A 22,119-nucleotide genomic window follows, 5' to 3' on the forward strand; every position below is an offset into this window, starting at 1 on the left:
AATTCAATATTAAGGAAATTCTGAAAGGCAGCACTTCCAGAATAGCAGTGTGAGGAGACCCACAGACCCACTCCTCAGTGAAACAACAATAATTGGTGAAATTATCTTAAAACACAATCATCAATAATCTCAGGAAATTATACCAATGGTATACAGCAAAGGGAGAAATATTTGCTCAAAAATATATACTAAATCTAGATAAGAAGAGTGAAATCTGTGGCACGTCAGCCATGATCATTTCTGTTGTCTTCCCAAGCTCATCATGAGGGAATCTCCATTCTAGAAACATGTGGCTTGGAAGACAGGCCTCCCTAATCCCTTCAGCTCTTAATCAAGGAATGCTGGGCCTCACTGGGAGAGGCAGACCACCAGTGTCTTCCAGGGCTTCTCATCCACTACACCTGTAAGTTCTAAGGCAAAATTCATGGTGAGTTTGGCCAAGAGGTCAGGGCTCTCTTTCTCCACACAGCCACCACTCATAGTGTGGCAGGTTGAGAATAGCAGGATCCATATTGCCCAAAACCGAGTTTGCTAACAGAGCAGAGATTCCATCCCCAGAATGGTGAGCTGAGATGACCAGAGTTTATGGCCCCTTTCTAATACCTGGAACAGTGGCTTGGAGATTTTGCACAGAGAGCTCTGAATATATACCCAAAGGAACAGATTCTATTTGAAACATGATGTTGGAAAATCTCAGTTTAAAGGCATTCTCTAAAACAAAGGAAATTTTGGCTGTGAGTAATTATGAAGAGTTTGATAGTTCTGTGAGAAAAACAAGTTAAACTGTAGACCAGCTAGTTTAGCAGAGAACCAAGAAATAGCTAAGAAGGGCTCTCCTGGGGTCAAAATAAACCACTAAGCATGACCACAAAACTATCCCTACCCAAATATAATTAAACCAAACAATCAAGGATTTTATACCCTGTTTATTCCAACATATACCCTATGGCAGTGTAAAAAAAAAAAATGGAGCAATCATCTGGCAATTAGTAGAGCCTAGCAGCTGGGTGTGATAACAAAAGTATAAGGTAGCTTAATGAAGATATCAGGAAAAGGGACAAAGACATCCCTGCTAAAAATTTCTGGTATCTTACAGTGATTGTACAGATGCTGATAATCTGTGTTCTCTATGGAGCAATGTCAGACAGTGCCTATTGCTGGGGAAATAGATTTCACTAAAATGACCCATCAAAATAATAAACAAATAACAAGGATGCAACAATAGTAATGAGACCAGAACAGAGGGAATGAGATTTAGTACACGGAGCAGCTATATTACCAAAATACTGAAATTCACAAAAACTGGTAAGATATGAAAATAATCAGAAAAATCTGACCCAGATTTTTCTCCTTTTTTTTCCCCAGGGAAAAAAGGAGGCAAAACATTGCCTTTGAGAGGTACCAGATGTTAGACTGAACAGACAAAGATTTCAAAACAGTCATTATAAAAATATTCAAAGAACTAAAGGAAATCATGCTTGAAGAAGTACAGGAAGGTATGATGACAATGTCTGATCAAATAGAGAATATTAACTAACAGATTGGAATTATAAAATATAATAAAATTCTAGAGTTTAGAAGTACAATAAATTAAGTGAAAAATGTAGTAGAGGGATTCAACATCAAATTTGAAAACATAAAAAAGAAAGAATAAACTTGAAGACAGGTCATTTGAGATTATCTAGTTGGAAGAACAGAAAAAGTAAAAAATGAAAAAGTCCAACAAACAGAGCCTCAGAGATCTGTCAGACACCAAAATTCAATAGTGGGAAATCAAGTTAAAAAGAAGAGAGAAAGGAGCATAAAAACATACTTGAATAAATAATGATGATAATTTCCCAAATTTGATGAAAATATTAATCTACACATTCAAGAATCTCAATCTCAAACTAGGAAAAACTCAAAAATGTGCACCCCTGATTATACCATAACCAAATTATTGAAATCAAAGACAAAAAGAAAATTTTGAAAACAAAGAAAAATATTCATCATGTAAAAGAGATCTTCAATAAGATTAACAGGTAATTTTTCATCAGAAACCATGGAGGTCAGAAGACAGTGGGGTGGCATATTAACTAGAGATACAGAAAACTCTAAGCACAGCCCAATTCCCAGGCAGATGCCAAAAAAATTTACACTTAAAGTCTTGTGTACTTTTGTTCCTATTACCTGATATGTAATGTCCTATGTTCAACAAAAGAATTACAAAATGTGCTAAAAGGCAGACACACACACACACACACACACACACACACACACACACAGTCTGAAGAGACAAAGTATCAGAACCGAACTCACATATGATATACATTTTAGAGTTTTTAGACAAGAAATTTAAGTAACTGATTGAAATATTACAAACTTTAGTGGAGAAAATAGACAACATACAATAAAAGATGGGTGATCTAAGCAGAGAGATGGAAACTCTAGGAGAAATGCTAGAAATAAAGAAATATTATAGACAGAAATGAAGAATGCCTTTCATAGGTTCATCAGTAGCCTGAACACAACAAGGCAAAGAGTGTGTTTGAATATATGCCAATAGAAGTTTTCCAAACTGAAATGAAAAGGGGAAAAATAAAAAGAATGAAATACAGAATAGAATATCCAAGAAATGTAGACAACTTCAAAGGTTCTAACATATATTAATAGGAATGCCAGAAGGAAAAGAAAGAGAATGCAGCAGAAAAAATATTTGAAGTAATAATGGTCAAGAATTTCCAAAATTAATTATAAACAGGACACAGATCCAGTAAGCTCAAAAGTATTAATCAGGATAAATACAAAAATATCAACAAATAGACATATCTATTCAAACTGCAAATAACTGAAGACAAAGAAAAAAAGAAAGAGACAAAGAAAAATGTCAGTGGGGAGGAAAAAAAAACTTTAGCCACAGAAGCACAGGTATAAATATTACAATGGGCTTCACATTAGAAACTCTCAATAAACTGTTGAGAGAAAAAAAAATCACCCTAGAAATATTTATTGAGCAATATTATCCTTCAAAAGTGAAGTAGAAAAAAAAACTTTATAAGAAAACAAATACAATAAGTTAATTACTAGCAGACTTTCCCTGCAAGAAATGTTGAGAGAATTTCCTCAGGCAGAGAGTCAATGTTATAGAGCAGAAATCTGGATCTACATTTAAAAAGGAAGATACCATAAAAGGAAAAAAATGAAATAAAATATTTCATTTTTATATTATTATTAATTTACTAGAAAACTATTCAGAATACTAACAATGTACCTGTGGTTATAGAATAAGTGAAATAAGGATAAGTGAAATGAATAACAGCAATTTTATAAAGGATAGGTGGGAGTAACTGGGAATATTCTGTTATAAAGTAACTCCACTATCAATGAAATGTTATAGTGTTTACTGAAAATAGATTTAGATTAGCTGTAAATAGATACTGGAAGCACAGGGCCAACAGCTAGTTTTTAAGAAGTGATATGCTAAGAGAAGAAAGAAAGTGGGATTAAGTAAAATGCTCCATTAAAATAAAAGAAGACAGAAGATAAGGGGAAGAAAAAAATCAAGGAAAAAGCTCAACAAATAGAAAATAGTTACAAACATAGTAGATGTTAATTCAACTATATCAATAATTACCCTAAATGTGAATGGTCTAAATATTCCAATTGAAAAATAGAGATTATCACAGTGGATTTTTAAAAATGACCCAACTATATATTGCCTAACAAAATATTTTAAATATAAAAACATAGTTAAAAGTAAAGGAGTGTAAAACAAATATACTATGCTAAAAATAAGAAAGCTAAAATAGCTACATGAATATCAGGCAAAGCAGACATCAGAGTAAGGGCAACTATCAGGTGTAAAGAGAGCCATTACTTTATGATAAAGGGATCAATTTTTCAAGAAGACTTAATAATTATTAATGTGTATGTGACTAACAACACATTGTCAAAATATGAGAGGCAAAAAAGTGATAGACTGCAGGAGAAATAGACTAACCCACTATTGTATCTGGAGACCTCAACATCCTCACTGATAGATCAGGGAGTAGAGAAATCAGAAAGGATATAATTGATCAGAATAGCACAATCAGTCTTCTTGTTCTAATAAACATGTATAAATACTACACCCACCTTCAGTAGAATATACATTCTTTTCACACTTACATGTAACATATACCAAGATAGACCACATTCTGAGCACTACAATGCACCATAGTCAAAAAAAAAAAAATAGAACTTTAACAATTATGTTCCCAGATAACAATGGAATTAAACTAAAAATCATTGGCAAAAAGGTAGACAGAAAATCCAAAAACTTTTTGAGATTAAATAACACATTCCTAAATAAGTATCAAGAAGTATCAAGAGAAATCTTTAAATTATGTAGGAAATAATAAAAATGAAATTACAACACATCAAAATTTGTGAGGAGAAGTGGGAGCAAGAGCTACAGGGATATTTTTAACACTAAATTAATATTTTAGAAGAGAAGAGAGATTAAAATTAATACTGTAAGTTTCCAATTTAGGAAACTTGAAAAAGAACAATTTAATTGGAAAGCAAGAAGAAAAGAAATACTATTATAGCAGTAGTCAATGAAATTGAAAACAGGAAAGGGGGAGGGAGGGAGAGAGAGAGAAAATAATCAAATCCAAAAGCTGGGTTTTGGAAAAGAACCACAAAATTGATAAAACTCCAGCCAGGCTAACTAAGATAAAATGAAAGAAGACACAAATTGATAATATCAGATATGAAAGAGGAAGCTCCACTACTCATCACATTTTTTAAAATTCAGAATACTTTGGACAACTCAATGCCCACAAAGCAATCCTTCAAATAAAAAGTGAAAGGCATCTAAATCAGAGGAAAGAGTAAAATTATTTGTTTACAGATGACATGATCTTATATCTATAAAACCCTAAATATTCCACACACAAAAATTGTTAGGACTAATAAAAGAATTCAGTGTAGTTGCAGGATACAAAACCAACATTTAAAAATGGTTTGCATTGCTATATACTAAAACAAACAAAATGAAAAGGAAATTAAGAAAACAATCCCATTAACAATAGCATTAAAATAATATGTAGGAATAATTTAAGAAGTGAAAGATTTGTATGTTGAAAACTCATAACATTGATGAAAGAAATTGAAGACAGACAAATTTTGAAAGGAATCCTGTGCTCATGTATTGGAAAACATATTAAAATGCCCATTCTACCCAAATTTATCTACAGTTTCAATGCAATCCCTATCAAAATCCCAATGGCATATTTCACAGGAATATTTTTTAAAAGTACTAAAATTCATATAGAACCAAAAAGACCCTGAATATGCAAAATAATCTTGAGAAATTAGAACAAAGCTACAGGCATGATGCTTCTTACTTTCAGAATATATTACAAAGCCACATAATTGAAACAGTATGGTACTGGCATAAAGAGAGACATTTAGATCAGTGAAACAAATAAAGAGCCTTAAAATAACTCCATGCATATACAGTCAATTGATCTTCAACAAGGGTGCTTACATTATGGAGAAAGGATAGTCCCTTCAAGAAATGGTGTTGTGAAAACTGGATATCCACATGCAGTAGAAAGAAATTGGAGCACTGTCTTATACATATGCAAAAATCAGCTCAAAAGTGGATTAAACAACTTGAATGTAATACCCTGAAATTGTGAAATTCTTGAGCAAAACATAGGAGAAAACTTAACGGCATTTGTCTTGGAGGTGATTTCATGAATAGCACACCAACAGCACAGGAAACAATAGCAAAAATAAACAAGTGGCATTACATCAAACTGAAAAGCTTCTGCACAGCAAAGGAAACAACAGAGTAAAAAGGCAACCTATGTAATGGGAGAAAACATTAGCAAACCATGTGTCTGATAAGGGGTTAATATCCAAAATATACAGGGAATTCCAAGTCTATAGTAAAAAAAAAAAAAAAAAAAAGCAAAGAAAAAACAATAACCCAATTTAAAAAAATGGGCAAAGGTCTTGAATAGACATTTCTCCAAAGAAGACATATAAATGGGCAATAGATATATGAAAAGATGCTACATATCACTAATCATCAGGGAAATGAAAATCAAAACCACATTGAGGTTTCACCTCACATCTCTTAGGTGGCTATTATTAAAAAATAAAAGATGACAAATGTTGGGAATGTGGAGAAGTTGGATCCCTTGAACATTATTGGCAGGAATGTAAAATTTTGCAGTTGTTATGGAAAACACTATGGAGGCTCCTCAAAATATGAAAAATATAACTGCCATATGATCCAGCATTTCCACATTGGTTATTTATCTAAAAGAATTGAAATCTGAATCTTAAGAGATATCTTCTCTCCCATGTTCAATGCAGCACTGTTCACAAGAGCCAAGATGTAGAAACAGCCTAAATGCCTATCAATGGATGACTGGATAAAGAAAATGTGGCTTACACCTACAAGGGACTATTATTCAGCTGTAGAAAAAAGAAATACTACCATATATGACAACATAGATAAACGTGGAGGATATTATATTAAGTGAAACAAGCTACTCACAAAAGGACAAATGCTCCATGATTTCACTTATATGAGGTATATAAAATAGTCAAACACACTGGAGCAGAGAGTAGAATGATGGTTACCCAGGGTTGGAGAAAGAAATAGGGAGTTGTTATTCAATGGGTAGAAAGTTTCAGTTATGAAAATGATTAAGTTTTAGAGATCTACTGCATTACCATGCCTATACTCAACAATACTGTATTGTACACATAAAATTTCTTATAAGTGTAGATCTCATGTCAAGTTTTCTTATAATAATAAAAACAAACACAAATAATTAATGCCCTGCCAAAAAGAAACCATTAGTTCCAGATAGTTTCACTGGTGTATTCTCACAAATGTTTAAGGAAAATAGGTAACCAATTCTTAAAATCTCTTCCAGAGAGTAGAATTGGAAGGAATATTTGGAAACGCATTCTGTGAGGCCAGCAATACCCTAATACCAACACCAGATAAAGATATTATAAGAGTGAAGTACTACTGCCTGTATCTCTTATGAACATATGCAAAAATCCTTGACAAAATATTAATAAATCAAATCCAAAAATATATTTAAAAATTATATACCATTACCAAGTAGGATTTATTTCACATGTACAAGGCTTGTTCAACATTTGAAAATAAATTAATCTATCACATCAGTAGGCTAAAGAAGAAAAATCACCCAATCTTGTCAATAGATCGTTTAAAAAATATTTGACAAATTCCAATACCCATTCATGATAAAAACTCTCAGCCAACAAGGGAAACTTCCTCAAACTGACAGAAAACACCTACAAAAAAGGCATAGCTAACACTATACTTAATTGCTTTACAATTAAGATCAAGAACAGGCAAGTATGTCTCCTCTTACCACTCTTTTTCTAAGCCATACTATAAGTGTTAGGCTATGCAACTTAGACAAGAAAAGAAAAGATAAACAGATTTGAAATAAAACTGTCTGTTCACAGATTATGTGATTGTATATAGATAAATCCTAAAGTATCAACAACAACAAAATACTCCTGAAACTAAGTGATTGTAACAAATTTGCAATATACAAGGTTACTTTCCTATACATCAGTAATAAACAATTGGAATTTGAAAATAAAGACACAACATTGCACCTAAAATGAAATACTCAAGCATAAAAATAATAAGATATGTGCATCTATTTTTAGAAAAATACTAAAGTGATAAAAGAAACAAAATAAGATATAAATAAATCGAGGAATATTCTGTACACATGTACTGGAAAACAGTTCCTGTAAGAAGTAAAATATTTCCATTTTAACATATGTATTCAAAGGCAATCTCAATTAAAATCCCAGCATGCTGTTTTGTAAATATCTATAAACTGATTATCAAGTTTTTACAAAAGGCAAAAGAAAACAAAAACTAAAGTAGACAAGGAAAGTCAGAGGTGTCAACTCAACTTCAAAAGTTACTATAAAGCTACAAAAATAACACAGAATGGTATTGGCAAGAGAATGGACACATAGTTAAATGAAACAGAATGAAGATCTAGAGATATACCAACCCCAGTACAGTCAACTAATATTTGTCAAAGAAGCAAAGGCAATTTAATGGAAACAGGATATTCTTTTCAACAAAAGGTGCTGGAAACATTGTACTATTATATGCAAAAAAAGAAAAAGAATGTAGACCTATATCTACAATTTTCACAATAGTAACTCAAAATTACTGACCATAGGCCTAAATGCAAAACACCTTTTTTTAATCTCTAGAAGAAAATACAGGAAAATATCTTTATTATCTTAGGTTTGGCAATGATTTTTTAAACATTCAAAACCAAAAGCATGATCCATGAAAAAAAAATAAGTTGGACTTTATGAAAAGCTTCTGCTCCACAAAATATTAAGATAAATTAAAAGACAAGACTGAAGGAAAATATCTGCAAACAAAAACAAAGACATGTCTGATAAAGAACTCATATCCAAAATATACAAGTAACTCTTAAAACTCAACCAAAAATCCAGTTTTAAATGAGCAAAAGATCTGAAAAGTCACATCACCAAAGAAAATATACGTATGTAAAATAAGTATATGAAAATATGTTCAACGTTATTTGTCATTAGGAAAATACAAAATAAAAATAAGATACCACTATATATCTATTAGAATGGCTAAATTCCAAATATTGACAATATCAACTGCTGGCAAGAATGCAAAGCAAAAAGAACTCTCATTCATTTGTAAAATGGCACAACAATTTTGGAAGACGGGCAGTTTTTGAAGCCAATTCTTACTGTACAACCTACTAATCATACTCTTAGGTATTTATTCAACTGATTTGAAATCTATGTTCAAAGAAAGACCGCATGTAAATGCTTATAGCAACTTTTTTCATAATCACCAAGAGCTGGAAGAAACCCAGGTGCTCTTCAGTGGGTGAATGGATAAACAAGCTGTATTAATCCATGTAACAATATTATTCTGTGATAAAAAATAAACATATGAGCAATAAATGTACAAAAATTATATAGAGAAAGCTTAAATTCATATTTCTCAGTGAAATAAGACTGTAAGAAAATGCTGAATAATATATTATTCCAATTATATGACATTCTAGAAAAGGTAAAACTATAAGGTAGCGAAAGGATAAGTAGCTGCCAGAGGTACCAGAGCGGGAGAGAGAGAAGATGGAATAGATGAAGCACAGGGGATTTTTAGGGCAATAAAATTATTCTGTATAATACCATAATGATGGATACACACTATTTTGAATTTTTCAAAATTCATGGAACTTGAAAATACAAACAGCGGCTTTTAATGAGTGCAGGATGGAATGCAGAAAAAAATATCAGTTTCTCTAAGGGATTTCAGGAAAATGCAGACATAAGTAACTTTGGAAATCTATGAGGTATGTAAGTTAAAGGCAAAAGAAACTGTACATAAACACTGTACATTAGTTGGTAAAGTTGTTTTCCAACTGCGACAACAATTTTGATACACCTACACATATCTGCCATGTTACATTTTGTTTTATTACATGTCTCATTTTTTTTCTTTTTCTCCTTTAATATATTATTTTGCCTTAAGTGAATATATCTAGGGCAACAATCATTCCTTTAAGGTTGTTTTTCATTATACATATTTTACTTAATATCTTAGCGTTTGTTCCAGGGCTCACAATATATAATTTATTTTGCCAAAATCTACTTCTGGTTTATGCTAATTTAATTACAGTGAAATGTATAATTGTCATTCTTTTATAGCTCTGTTCCCTCTTGCCTCCCTTTTCTGTGCTATTATCGTTATACATAATTTATATATGTTACAAATGCAACAATGAATTGTTTTATTACTTTATATAATTTGTCTTTGCCACATAGCTTATGTCTTTTTTGTTCCACAGTCCCTCCATTACTGCCTTTTGTGTTAAATAGATATCTTATAATGTGCCATATTAAGTGTCTTGTTTGTTTTAATATATATTTTGAGTTACTTTTTAAGTGGCTTCACTGAGGATTGATATCTTAATTGACAATATTCTAGTTCATGTTAATAACAACTAAATTTCAGTACTATACAAAACTTTCATTTTATATACTTCTGTTCCATCCTCCTCTACTGTTATGTCACAACTTATATTTTTATGCATTGTGATTCCATCAAAAGATTTATTATTATTGCTTCTTACAGTGCTTTTCAAGTCCCATAGGGTAAAAAAAGGAGTTTCAAACAAAGATACATTTATACTGTCCACTTAAAAATATCATTCTTGAGGTATAGTTAACATGCCATAAAATTAACCCATGTAATGTGATTAAATTCAACAGTTTTTACTATATTCACAGATATGTACGCCATTATTACAGTCAATTTTAGACCATTTTCATCACCTCAAAAAGAAACCCTAGACTTCTGATTTCCATTTCTGCATACAAGCAGAAATGCCACTGCATTCTTGTTAGTAAAAAGCTGAACATACTGAAAAACCAGTAACTCTTCTTATATCCATGAGAAAGGGGAGAACTCAGGAGAAATTACTGCTTCCAAGATTGGAGAAATGAGCAAATAAGAATCTTAACTTACCTGAGCACAGATTCACAAGTAGAAACTGCCCAGGAAACCAGTGCTGGGGAAGGAAATCTTGAACTGAAATTGATGAGTTGCTGGAGGCTCAGTGTGGACAACTTTGAGAGCTAAAACTCCAGGGGAACTCAGTCATAGGGGGCCCTACAATATTATGAGATTTGCCCCCAGGAACTTGACCAATTTCTCACAGTAAATACCAGAGAAAAATCCCCTCCTGCCTCTGGCAGCAGGAGGAGAATAGGAACCATTTTGAAATACCTCAGGGTGATCTAGTCTTCTTAACAAACCTGCCTACAGAAGAAACTAGTTAACTGAAACATAATCACCTGGGTATTATCAGAGCCTAACTGAAGCAAAGAAGGGAAATAATTAACTGAAGCTGGCTCTAGCCTTCTATGTGGGACAAGGGAAATACCTATCTCCAACACACTCTATCGGTCCTGTCCCACATAATGGGAGAGAAAAAAAAACCTGAGAAACTTCTGTGAAATTTAAAGTCCAGAGACATACCCTCACTAAAAGACTGAGACCTAATCATAGAACTATAGAGCATTTCCCTTCCGTCAACACCTCACCACCAAATTACTGAAAGACCATTGAAGCAATGTCTTTTACTTGTACACCATGCAGCTATCAAGAGGTTGAAATCCTTAAAAAAAAGAAAAAAAAAAAGCATGGTATTGCTATGAGGCCACACCTGTCTCTAATTTAAAACTATTAAACACCAAGATAGTTTAGCATTATATACTGATGGGCAAAGAAGTATAACAAATGTCCTCTGATTTGAAGGGGTTTATGGACCACCTAAGGGAAATGAGATTTAGTAAACAAAAAAGAAAAGAAAGAATATATAATAGTTGATAATAACAATATGAGATATTATAAATCAGTAGAAGATTAATTACCTAATGCATGACACAGGCATTAAGATGTGTAGGAGCTCAAAGGAGGAAATGGTCATAGAAGATGGGAAGAGAGAAGCTTCACAGAGGAGGGAGAATTTGTACTATGTAGAGTATCGGGGTATCTAGTGTAAAGTACAACTATAGGCATTGTATCCAATTTTGAATACTTCTGTTCGTAAATCCATCTTTTTTAAATTTTTGAATTTCTGTGCCTGATAAAGGAAGTATATATTTTACTTTATAAAGTAAACTTCTCAATGCAATGAAACATTTCTTCCCCAATTATCCTCTCTAATCATAATGTTAACACTGAAAAAATACACCTATTTTATGGGTAATCCCTCTTAACTTATAATTTAAAAATACAATTGTGGAAACATAAATACGTAACTTAAAATTTTGGCAAGGAGCTTGTAACAAATTTTGCCCAGTGCATATTTAGATCTAAGGCAAGCTCTTTCATATTCACCACAATTATCTATATGTGTATATGTGTCAATATTTTTTTTAAATAGTATGTTTCATCTGCTGTGTTATGATACAAGCAAGTCATGATCAACTCTGCAATGTGTTATAAACTATTTATTATTAATGATAATTTTAACACTAAAATTCAATATTGTGCTTTTGCTAATAATTGCCTTGTTATCCGTAGTCAAAATCACTACATACTCTCTTGAATGTAAAATATTAAAGTCATAACTGTCAGGGAGAGAATTATGCACAACACAGTATGTGGCCATTAGAGTATCATGAGATGTGATATGAGTGTGTATCATGAGTATGTGGTCATGAGGCTGCTCTGAGTAATAGACATTGTATTGGGAGACATATGTAACCTACTCCTTTAAAGAATTGTCAGGGAGGGCTTCCTTGGGCTTCCCTGGTGGTGCAGTGGTTGAGAGTCCACCTGCCGATGCAGGGGACACGGGTTCGTGCACTGGTCCGGGAAGAACCCACGTGCCACAGAGCGGCTAGGCCCGTGAGCCATGGCCGCTGAGCCTGCGCGTCCAGAGCCTGTGCTCCGCAACGGGAGAGGCCACAACAGTGAGAGGCCCGCGTACCGCAAAAAAAAAAGAATTGTCAGGGAAGGGAGAGTTGAATAAAAACTCTTTTAAGACTAAATGTCGAGCACATTCTTTCTAAGATGTGTTTTTAACTTGTATTGAACCATTTCTTAAAAATGTAGTGGATTTTTAAAATACCAACTTTTTAGAAAAATTTTATGTTGAAGTTGCAATTGCTAGGTAAAATAGTTTTCAAAATATCTAAATATGCCAGTGACACCATGTCCAGAAGTATACTTCTAAAGTAAATAGTATTCTTATAACAAAGAGTATATGAGTACATGAGTTTTATTTAGACCAAGAGTTTTTAGGGTAAAGAACAATTATTTCTATTTACCAAGTAATCTGATAAATTCTCCCACAATGTTTCATCATTGTATTCGTTTAATCTACCCATTAAAGGAATATATTATATATGCTTATATTAAACCTCAGCAAAAATTTAAGAAAGTGACTGTTTTGTCTTTCTTAAAAATGATAATTTTGATGTCCTGAGTGACTGACAGATATTTAATTAATATCATGCACAGCTTTTATCTAGGAAGATTAAAATACAACTTTCAACTGAAAGATTACATGAAAGAATTTCTTAAAAAGAATAAAACTGGAATAAAATGTCAGATAAACAGAATAAATTCTCATACTTCAGATGAGAGCTTTTAATGTTTTTGTTTGTTTAAGTGTTGTTGAGATTGAAGCCAGTTTCAGTTATTATGTATGTCTTCTTTTATTGGTCTCCAAGAGATTGTTACACAGGACTCAGTTTATCACATATTTTGCTTCCTACAAAAGAGTCATAAGTTAGAGCACTCCTCTGGCCCATTTCTTCAGATAATGTATTTTCAAACCCCTATACTAATCCCTGTCCTCCAAAGGAATAACGCTTTCAGAAAATGCCTGATAAACAGAGGCATCCATCTGTAGCTACGTAAATGACAAGTAGATAGCTTGACGAGAAACAGCAGCATTATCTAAAAGCTGACCCGTTCAGTATGGCTTTCCCCACCAGTAATAATTAGATGTTACTGCTCAGTGATGTGTAGCATTGTTCACTTCCCAGGTGTATTTCTCCCTGGAAACATACCCAGACAGGTATCTCCAATATGTCTAAAAAACATTGTACTCATTTATACTGGTATAAAAGAAGTAAACATGTCCCTAAACAAGGGAAGATAGGCAATATCTCAAATCTACTGAAGAAAAGTATAGTGCTTTCCTTCCACATATTTTATTCAATAGCAAATTTCCTATTAATATCTACTCACCCAGTGTTTAGATCTGGAAAGATTCCCAAAACATGTTTTGGAAAGTTTATCCCTTTCTTTCCTTTTGTAACTGTAATTTCTTTAGCTATCCACTTCCTCTGAGTGACATTACTACACAGACACACAAACACACGCACACACACACACACACACACTTGTGCATGCACATATGCACACTGGTCAATTTCATACCCTGCAAAGTGCAAAACCAAGATTATGGCAGTTATTCAAGTGTTGAAAAAAGAAGATAAAGACATATAAGCATAACAGCTAAAATACTCCACTAAAAATAATGTATCTTCAACCCAGCAATTATACTGCTGGGCATTTTTCCCAGAGAAATGAAGATCTATGTTCAAGCAAGAATCTGTACACAAATGTTAACAGAAGCTATATTTGTAATAGTAAAAAACTGGAAACATCCCTGATTTTATTTCTCTCAATTTTAAATGAGATAATATCTGCAATGTCCTTAGCATCATCAACATTGTACTAGTCTTAACTGAAGTGTTTGTGTAGATTCAGAGTTGGCAATTGACACGTTTAATTAGTTGTTTATGTCTACATATAAACTTGCTAATTCATTCCATGTCTTGGTTAGAACTTTATGCATTTCCCACGTGTTCCATGCTGTCTCTGCTATGTCAAGTGTCCTTATTTGCCTCATGACCATCGTAAACTTCCACTAATCTTCTAACACCCAGCTCAAACATTTCCTTCTTTAAGAACGTTTCCTTTCACATCATTCGTACTATCTATACCAACATAGTTGTGTGTTCCCTTGATTTTACGATTACTATTTCTTATGTATGTTGCTAGTAAAACACAAATTAATGTCTATTGGACATGTATATTTATGTGTAAGTTATGTGTTCAGTAACTATGTAATTTATTGTCCAAACTGGAACACTTCTGAAAGTAAAATGTGATGCTGTTAGTAATAATGCCAGGCTAACTCATATAAATCCAAACGATAACTTAGAACCCAGGACCAAACTCAACACTAAATAATAATCAAGTTGAATCTGGGGACCATATGTTATACTAATTATGTATGAGGACTCAAGCAATTTGCTTTTCATGTAATCAATGTGTATTAATGTTCATGGCACCTGAATGCACAAATGAATCCATAAATGACTCAATGTATCATACTCTGGCCAATGATTTCTGGTGACTCCTTTGATAAGCAGTCACCAGTTGATACCAGTTGATAAGCTTCTGTCTCTCAGTGATTTGTTTTACAATTTTGGAGGTAGAACTTTCCACACCACATTTTTGTTCTGCCGTTTTGTTCCCTTTCAGGATCTGCCAATAATGGACACTTGAGAGAGACTGAGAAGCTGGGAGAAGGAGGTAGGTCTTGTTTTCTGCTTGCCTCCTGTTCCTTTAGCAACCTTGTTTCTTCACCAGAGCAGCAGCAGTTACATACAATGGCAGTGACTGAATCTAGTTTGCAGCTTTTTACAAAAGTCACAAACACAGCATCATTGTTCCTCCTCAGAGATACCAGCACCTTGGGCGGGCACCTCATCTTCAAAGTTCTGGTTCCCTTCAAGCTCAGAAATACCTGTGTCAGCTGGCCAAGACCCACTCCTCAGAGCTCAGAGTTTCAGCTGTGCAGGCCCCTTTCTCCAAGCTCTTAAATTTTAATGACACAATCCACTTCCTTTTTCCCACCAGCCCTAAGAGTGGCAGGTGTTTCATGCAAAAGTTACCTCCATGATACCTTAGGGTTTTCTCTGTGCCTTTCCCATTACGAATTTGACACCGTCAAATGTAATTAAGAATTATTTACATTAAGTTATCTTCTTAAATAACCAAATTGTACAAGCACCTTCTGCAGGGTAACATTGGTACATATTCCGCACAATATGTGTTTTTCTCCTTGTGGTCTCATGTTCTTTTACAGTTCATTACTAACTAGTTATGAGTCACCAAATTCATAAAATCAATAATCAGGCCTATGAAGGAAATAATTATTGCTATGATCCCATCTTGCCTTTTTTAGCTCCATATCTGAAGACTCCATCAGAGAATATTAATACCATGACCTCTAATTTTTCCTGACTGCAAAATCTCATCTTTGTTTTGGTAGCTCCTTTATAAACCATTCCTTGATCATTTATGCCCTTTTTGAGGTCTTAATAAGCAAATACAAAATCCCAAGAAAGGAGCTCCCAATGGAAAAACTTTAGCTTCATCTCCATTTTTCTTTTTAAGTGTAATTTATTTATTTTATTTATTTACTTATTTATTTTGGCCATGCCACACGACATGCAGGATCTTATTTCCCCTACCAGGGATCAAACCCCTGCCCCTGCATTGGAAGTGCAGAGTCTTAACCATTGGACCACCAGGAAAGTCCCTCCAATATCCATCTTTCTAATATCCAATATTTATTTTCTTTCTATTTTTACTCATCATATACAATATAACAATTACAATAGTGATTTAATATAAAAATACACAGAACTGTAAGATATTAACTGTACCCATAGTTAAATAATTACTGTACACCTTCCTATTTTAATTAGTGTAGTGCTTTATTTCTTTAAGCTCTTTTAATTCACACATAATTATCTATGTTCATATGTCTTTACAATGACCATTTATATAGCTAGAAATATTTTATTAATTTGATAGGTGAATATTTATGTAGCCATACTCCAGCTTCTGGACATTCAGTTTGGTTGCAGATTGTCTACTCTACACCAGGCCACAATGAATATGTTTGCATACATATTTATATCTATTTTTTGTTTGGAATATATCCTTAGTGAAAATACCTAGATTTAGAAGTATTGTGTCTGAGAGAATTGAAAACATGCTCCTGTAATAAACTCAGACAGAATCTGCTCTCCTGATGATTCACCTCTTGGCTCATCCAAGACAGGGGAAATCACTGCAGTCTCTCTTATGGAGCCAAAAGATTTTGGACAAAACTGGTGCTTAGAAATAGGGGACTATATTCATGGGAAGCTTGTTTGTTCATAGTGAGTTTTTCAGGTATTTGGTACGTGGAAAAGGAAGGGGACCAGTCATGTTGACGTTCAGTAGTCTAGTAAGTTGTTACTAGTAAGTTCTTTTTGTCAGTCAGTCTCCAGGTGAGTTGAGGTTGATAAGTAGAGAGAAAGATGAAGATTCTTAAAAACACCTTAAGATTACAATTGATTTAGACTTGATAGTACATTGGGAGAGTCCAGTGGACTCTATTAGCAGAGTAGTGTTGCAGGGACTCCTCTCCTGAGCACATTGTGAGTTTGCTCTTCCTCACTTCCTTTGAAGTTATGTGACTAACCATCGTGCTCTCACCAGTGAAATATGAGCAGAAATGATAGCTTCAATATCTTAGGTCAGAACAGAGAAGGATGAGGATGTGTGTGGCACATGAAGAGAAATTCGGAGGAAAAATAAGCAAGTGCAGGGAACAGTAATGCAAAAGAAACCAGTGGTTAACAGTATTAAGTCCTAATGGAAGAGCAAAGAAAGATCAGAAACAATACCTACACTCTTGGAAAATTAATAAGACAGAGGCTGTTGGTAATCTGTGGGAGAGAATTTTCAGTGCTGTGATGTGAATGAGAACTAGATTAGAAAGATTAAAGAGTAAGTAGAAGTTGAGAACGTGTACATAAAGTATTGGGACTGCTTGTTCCAGAAGTTTGTTTATAAAGAAAATGGAAGAAATAAAGTGATAATTGCAAGGAGTAGTAAGATCAATAGAGAATTTAAGGTTTCTTTTTTAATTTTTTGTTTTCAAGATATGATGACATCTGTATGTTTAAATGTTGATGAGACAAGAACATATAGGTGCAACTTTTCCTTCAGGACATGATATATAAGAAATTCATACAAGCAATAGATAGGAAAAGTTGAAGCAGAAGCTTCAGTCAAACCTGGATAGAGATTCAGGGAGCTGAATAGACGGTTTTGTTTTATGAATACATTTTGAATTGAATAGATAGAGTTTTAAATCATGAATATATAGATAGTGGTAGCAATAATGGGAGTGAATAATATTACCAAATACTGTGCAGAGTAAAAAAGGGAAAGGAAGGGAAGGGAAGAGAAAGAAATCAGGAGAGGAATAGGGGGCCTCCAGAAATATCTTAGGGTTGGTTAAGTAATAGAATGCTTTTGTTTATGAATAGACATATTCTTGTAACTTTCCAGTTGTCATTATCTATATTCTATATAGGTATATCTATACCTATATCTATATCAATATATGTATTTTTTTCTATCTGTCTAAATATCTGTATTCTGGAACTTATAAATATAGGAAAATAGGAAAACTTCTTTGTCTTTACACAGCTGCGTTTGATAAACAAGATCTAAAATACATTTACAAAATTATGAAAGTATATTTTTTGCTGTGTGCCATTTTTAAAATTTGATTTTGTGTTTTTCTTAAATATGGATTTTCAGTATCCAAAATGTATAAAAATAATTAACAGATTAATTTAAGATTGATAAACAGAGCATTGTTTGAAAACTATGTCTTTAATTTTTATGGAGAGCAGAAAACTAAATGTAGCCAGTAATAATATGATATTGAGGCATCTACTCCCCCAAAGTGGGCTGGAGAAATATAGCTCCTGATTTTTTATAGGGATATAACTGCTGCTTAATTGTGATATGTAATCAAAATAAATTCATGTATGTTAATTGTATTTTTACTAAACAATTTAATTAATAACTTTGAACATTTTAAAATTAGAATGTTCAAAGTTACATGAATCTTTTTTCATCATAATTACTTGGAGTGGCCATTACACTTTCCCCAAGATATAAGAAAACAAAATCCATGGGAATGAGGCAAAGGAATCTTCAGATTCAAGAAACACTCCAGAAGATCATTGTGTTAGGCAGACTCCGAAATGCCCCTCAGTGAGTCCACCTCCTTGTAGTTCAACCTTTGTATAATCATTTCCCTTCAAGTGTGGGCTGGATGTAATGATTTGCTGCTAACAAACAGAATGCTCCAATGTGATGGAGTCTCTTTCCAAGATTAGGTTATAAATCCTTGCTCACATTTATTTTACCTCCATTGTTCAATCCTACCTGCTCAAATTGATGAAGGCAGCTACCATGTTGTAAGGTATGGAGAAGCCCATATTATAAAGAATTGAGGACAGCCTTGGCAAATAGCCAGCAGGTAACTGAAGCCTCCAATCCATCAGCCTACAAGGAATTGAATGCTGCCAACAACCACCAAGTGAGTGTGAGTGGATCTTGGATCCTATTAATATCAAATATTAAGAGGATCCTAGGTCATATCAATGTCAAATATTGATATGACTACATCTTGGATGACACTTTGATTGCAGGCTTGTGAGAGTTCCTAAGTCTCAGAACCCAGAAAACCACATACAGATTCCTGCCCCACAGGTATTATAAAATAATAAATGTGTTGCTATAAAATTCTTATTTTTGGAAAATATGTTGTCCAAAATAACAATAAATAACTGCTAGAATAATATTGCACACTAAGACCTAGAACCTCCATTAGAAAAAATTAAAATGTGACAAAAATCAATGATGAAGAAGGCAAAAGTTTTCTATTTCATGCCCTTAAAATTTAATAATGCATCTTGAATGTTCCAGCATTATACACCCACCAAAAAAAAAAAAAGGCAAGAAAAAATACTCTGAGAATCACTCATATGATATAACAAAGAGGTCAAATCTTCTGCACAGCAAAGGAAACCATAAACAAGACAAAAAGATAACCCTCAGAATGGGAGAAAATATTTGCAAATGAAACAACTGACAAATGATTAATCTCCAAAGTTTACAAGCAGCTCATGCAGCTCAATATCAAAAACACAAAAAACCCAATCGAAAAATGGGCAGAAGACCTAAATAGACATTTCTCCAAAGAAGATATACAGATTGCCAACAAACACATGAAAGAATGCTCAACATCATTAATCATTAGAGAAATGTAAATCAAAACTACAGTGAGATATCATCTCACACCAGTCAGAATGGCCATCATCAAAAAATCTACAAACAATAAATGCTGGAGAGGGTGTGGAGAAAAGGGAACCCTCTTGCACTGTTGGTGGGAATGTAAACTGATACAGCCACTATGGAGAACAGTATGGAGTTTCCTTAAAAAACTAAAAATAGAACTACCATAGGACCCAGCAATCCCACTACTTGGCATATACCCTGAGAAAACCATAATTCAAAATGAGTCATGTACCACAATGTTCATTGCAGCTCTATTTACAATAGCCCGGAGATGGAAACAACCTAATTGTCCATCAACAGATGAATGGATAAAGAAGATGTGGCATATATACACAATGGAATATTACTCAGCCATAAAAAGAAATGAAATTGAGTTATTTGTAGTGAGGTGGACGGACCTAGAGTCTGTCATTCAGAGTGAAGTAAGTCAGAAAGAGAAAAACAAATAAATACCGTATGCTAACACATATATATAGAATCTAAAAAGAAAAAAAATGTCATGAAGAACCTAGGGGCAGGATGGGAATAAAGACACAGACCTACTAGAGAATGGACTTGAGGACATGGGGAGGGGGAAGGGTAAGCTGGAACAAAGTGAGAGAGTGGCATGGACATATATACACTACCACATGTAAAACCGATAGCTAGTGGGAAGCAGCCGCAGAGCACACGGAGATCAGCTCGGTGCTTTGTGACCCCTTAGAGGGGTGGTATAGGGAGGGTGGGAGGGAGGGAGACGAAAGAGGGAAGAGATATGGGGATATGTGTATATGTGTAGTTGATTCACTTTGTTATAAAGCAGAAATTAACACACAATTGCAGCAATTATACTCCAATAAAGATGTTAAAAAATAAAATAAAATGTGAAAAATTATAAAAATAAAAAAAATAAAATGAATATGAGGAAAAAAAAAAGTCAAAGTTGCTGAGAGACTAGACCTTAAGAATTTCCACCACAAAAAAGAACTGATAATTATGCAGTTTGATAGAGCTGCCAGCTAATGCTATCATGGTAATCATACTGTAATATATACGTGTATCAAACCAACATATTGTACACCTTAAACTTACACAATGTTATACATCAATTATATCTCAATAAAAATAACTTTTAAAACAAAAAAGAAAAAATATTCCCTTCACATGTACCCGACACTGCCCAAGGGAAGTCTTTTTGGTCTTGGAGCGAGCCCAGAGGGTTCAAGCCTGTGCAGATAAATACAGAAGTCCTAGAGGGGTCTTTTCAGCTAGCCTGTGCAACTAAGAATTGGTAGTATTGACATACGTACAGCTGCTTGCTACAAGATTCATTCTACTCCATTTTATCATTTTTTAGAACTTCCACATAAGCTGTGTGCTTATCCTTGGAATTTCTTACAAGCCAAGAATGCATTTTAAATTGAACAGAGACATATTAATAGGAAACCACGCATAGGTGTCAAATACACTTGCCTAGGAAAGACATAGCCTAAGAAATGATTAAAGGATTCAATCCTGGCATGAAGGAAATACAAAGTATCTGGCATTCTTCTGCAGAATTGTAATGTGAGATAAAGTCAAATAAATGACTTTTTCATGATTAAAAAAATATATATATATGTGTGTATATATATATATATATATATATATAGTGCCTAAATAAGATAGATTTTCTTCCTTTCACATAACTTTGTAATGATAGCCAAATTGCCCCGAAATGAAACTCAAGTCAGTACAAGCAGTAACAATAGGACTCAGGTACCATCTATCTTGCTCTTCTGCCATCACCAAGAAAGTTGACTTAATCAACATGGTTAAAACTGGCTTATCACCATAACATCTAGATTTTTCACTATTGGAAGTGGGAAGAGGATATAGAGAGCAAAGAGTTTTCTTTTAAAGACGTGACATAAACTGTGTACTTTCTATTCACATCCTCTTAGCTAGAAAACTGTGTACTTTCTATTCACACATCCTCTTAGCTAGAACTTAGTCACGTGGCAACACAAATCTTCAAAGGAAGCTGGGAAAGGTAGTTTCTAGCAAGTAAGCTATATGTGCAAAAAAACTCAGAAAGCATGCATGTATTTTGGGAGACATGAGCAACATCTGCTACAGAAACCAATTCTTCATCAAAGACATTGGATATTCATAAAGAAAGAATAATGAAACAACTTAGACAAATAAAACACAAAAGCAAAAAATGAGGTTAAGACAGAAGTTGGCATTTTCAAGAGGTAGGAAATGATATACATGGTTTCAGTGTAATGATACATTATGGTTGGAGGGGTCTGAATGAGCTTATTGAAAAAGGTGAATCCAGGAAGGTAGCTTGGTGTCTT

The 22,119-nt window shown here is 33.6% G+C and overlaps 1 long non-coding RNA gene across 1 annotated transcript in view; it reads left to right on the top strand.

The window, feature by feature from the left end:
* The window catches only part of LOC141278879 (uncharacterized), an 89,166-nt gene that overhangs the window by 19,988 nt on the left and 47,059 nt on the right, over positions 1-22,119 (top strand). Inside the window, exon 2 of the long non-coding RNA XR_012332276.1 lies at positions 15,122-15,172. This is a non-coding gene — a long non-coding RNA (uncharacterized lncRNA). The remainder of the gene's footprint in view (positions 1-15,121; positions 15,173-22,119) is intronic.

Source organism: Tursiops truncatus, chromosome 6, assembly GCF_011762595.2.
Source record: "Tursiops truncatus isolate mTurTru1 chromosome 6, mTurTru1.mat.Y, whole genome shotgun sequence".
In the NCBI taxonomy this organism is placed as follows: Eukaryota; Metazoa; Chordata; class Mammalia; order Artiodactyla; family Delphinidae; genus Tursiops; species Tursiops truncatus.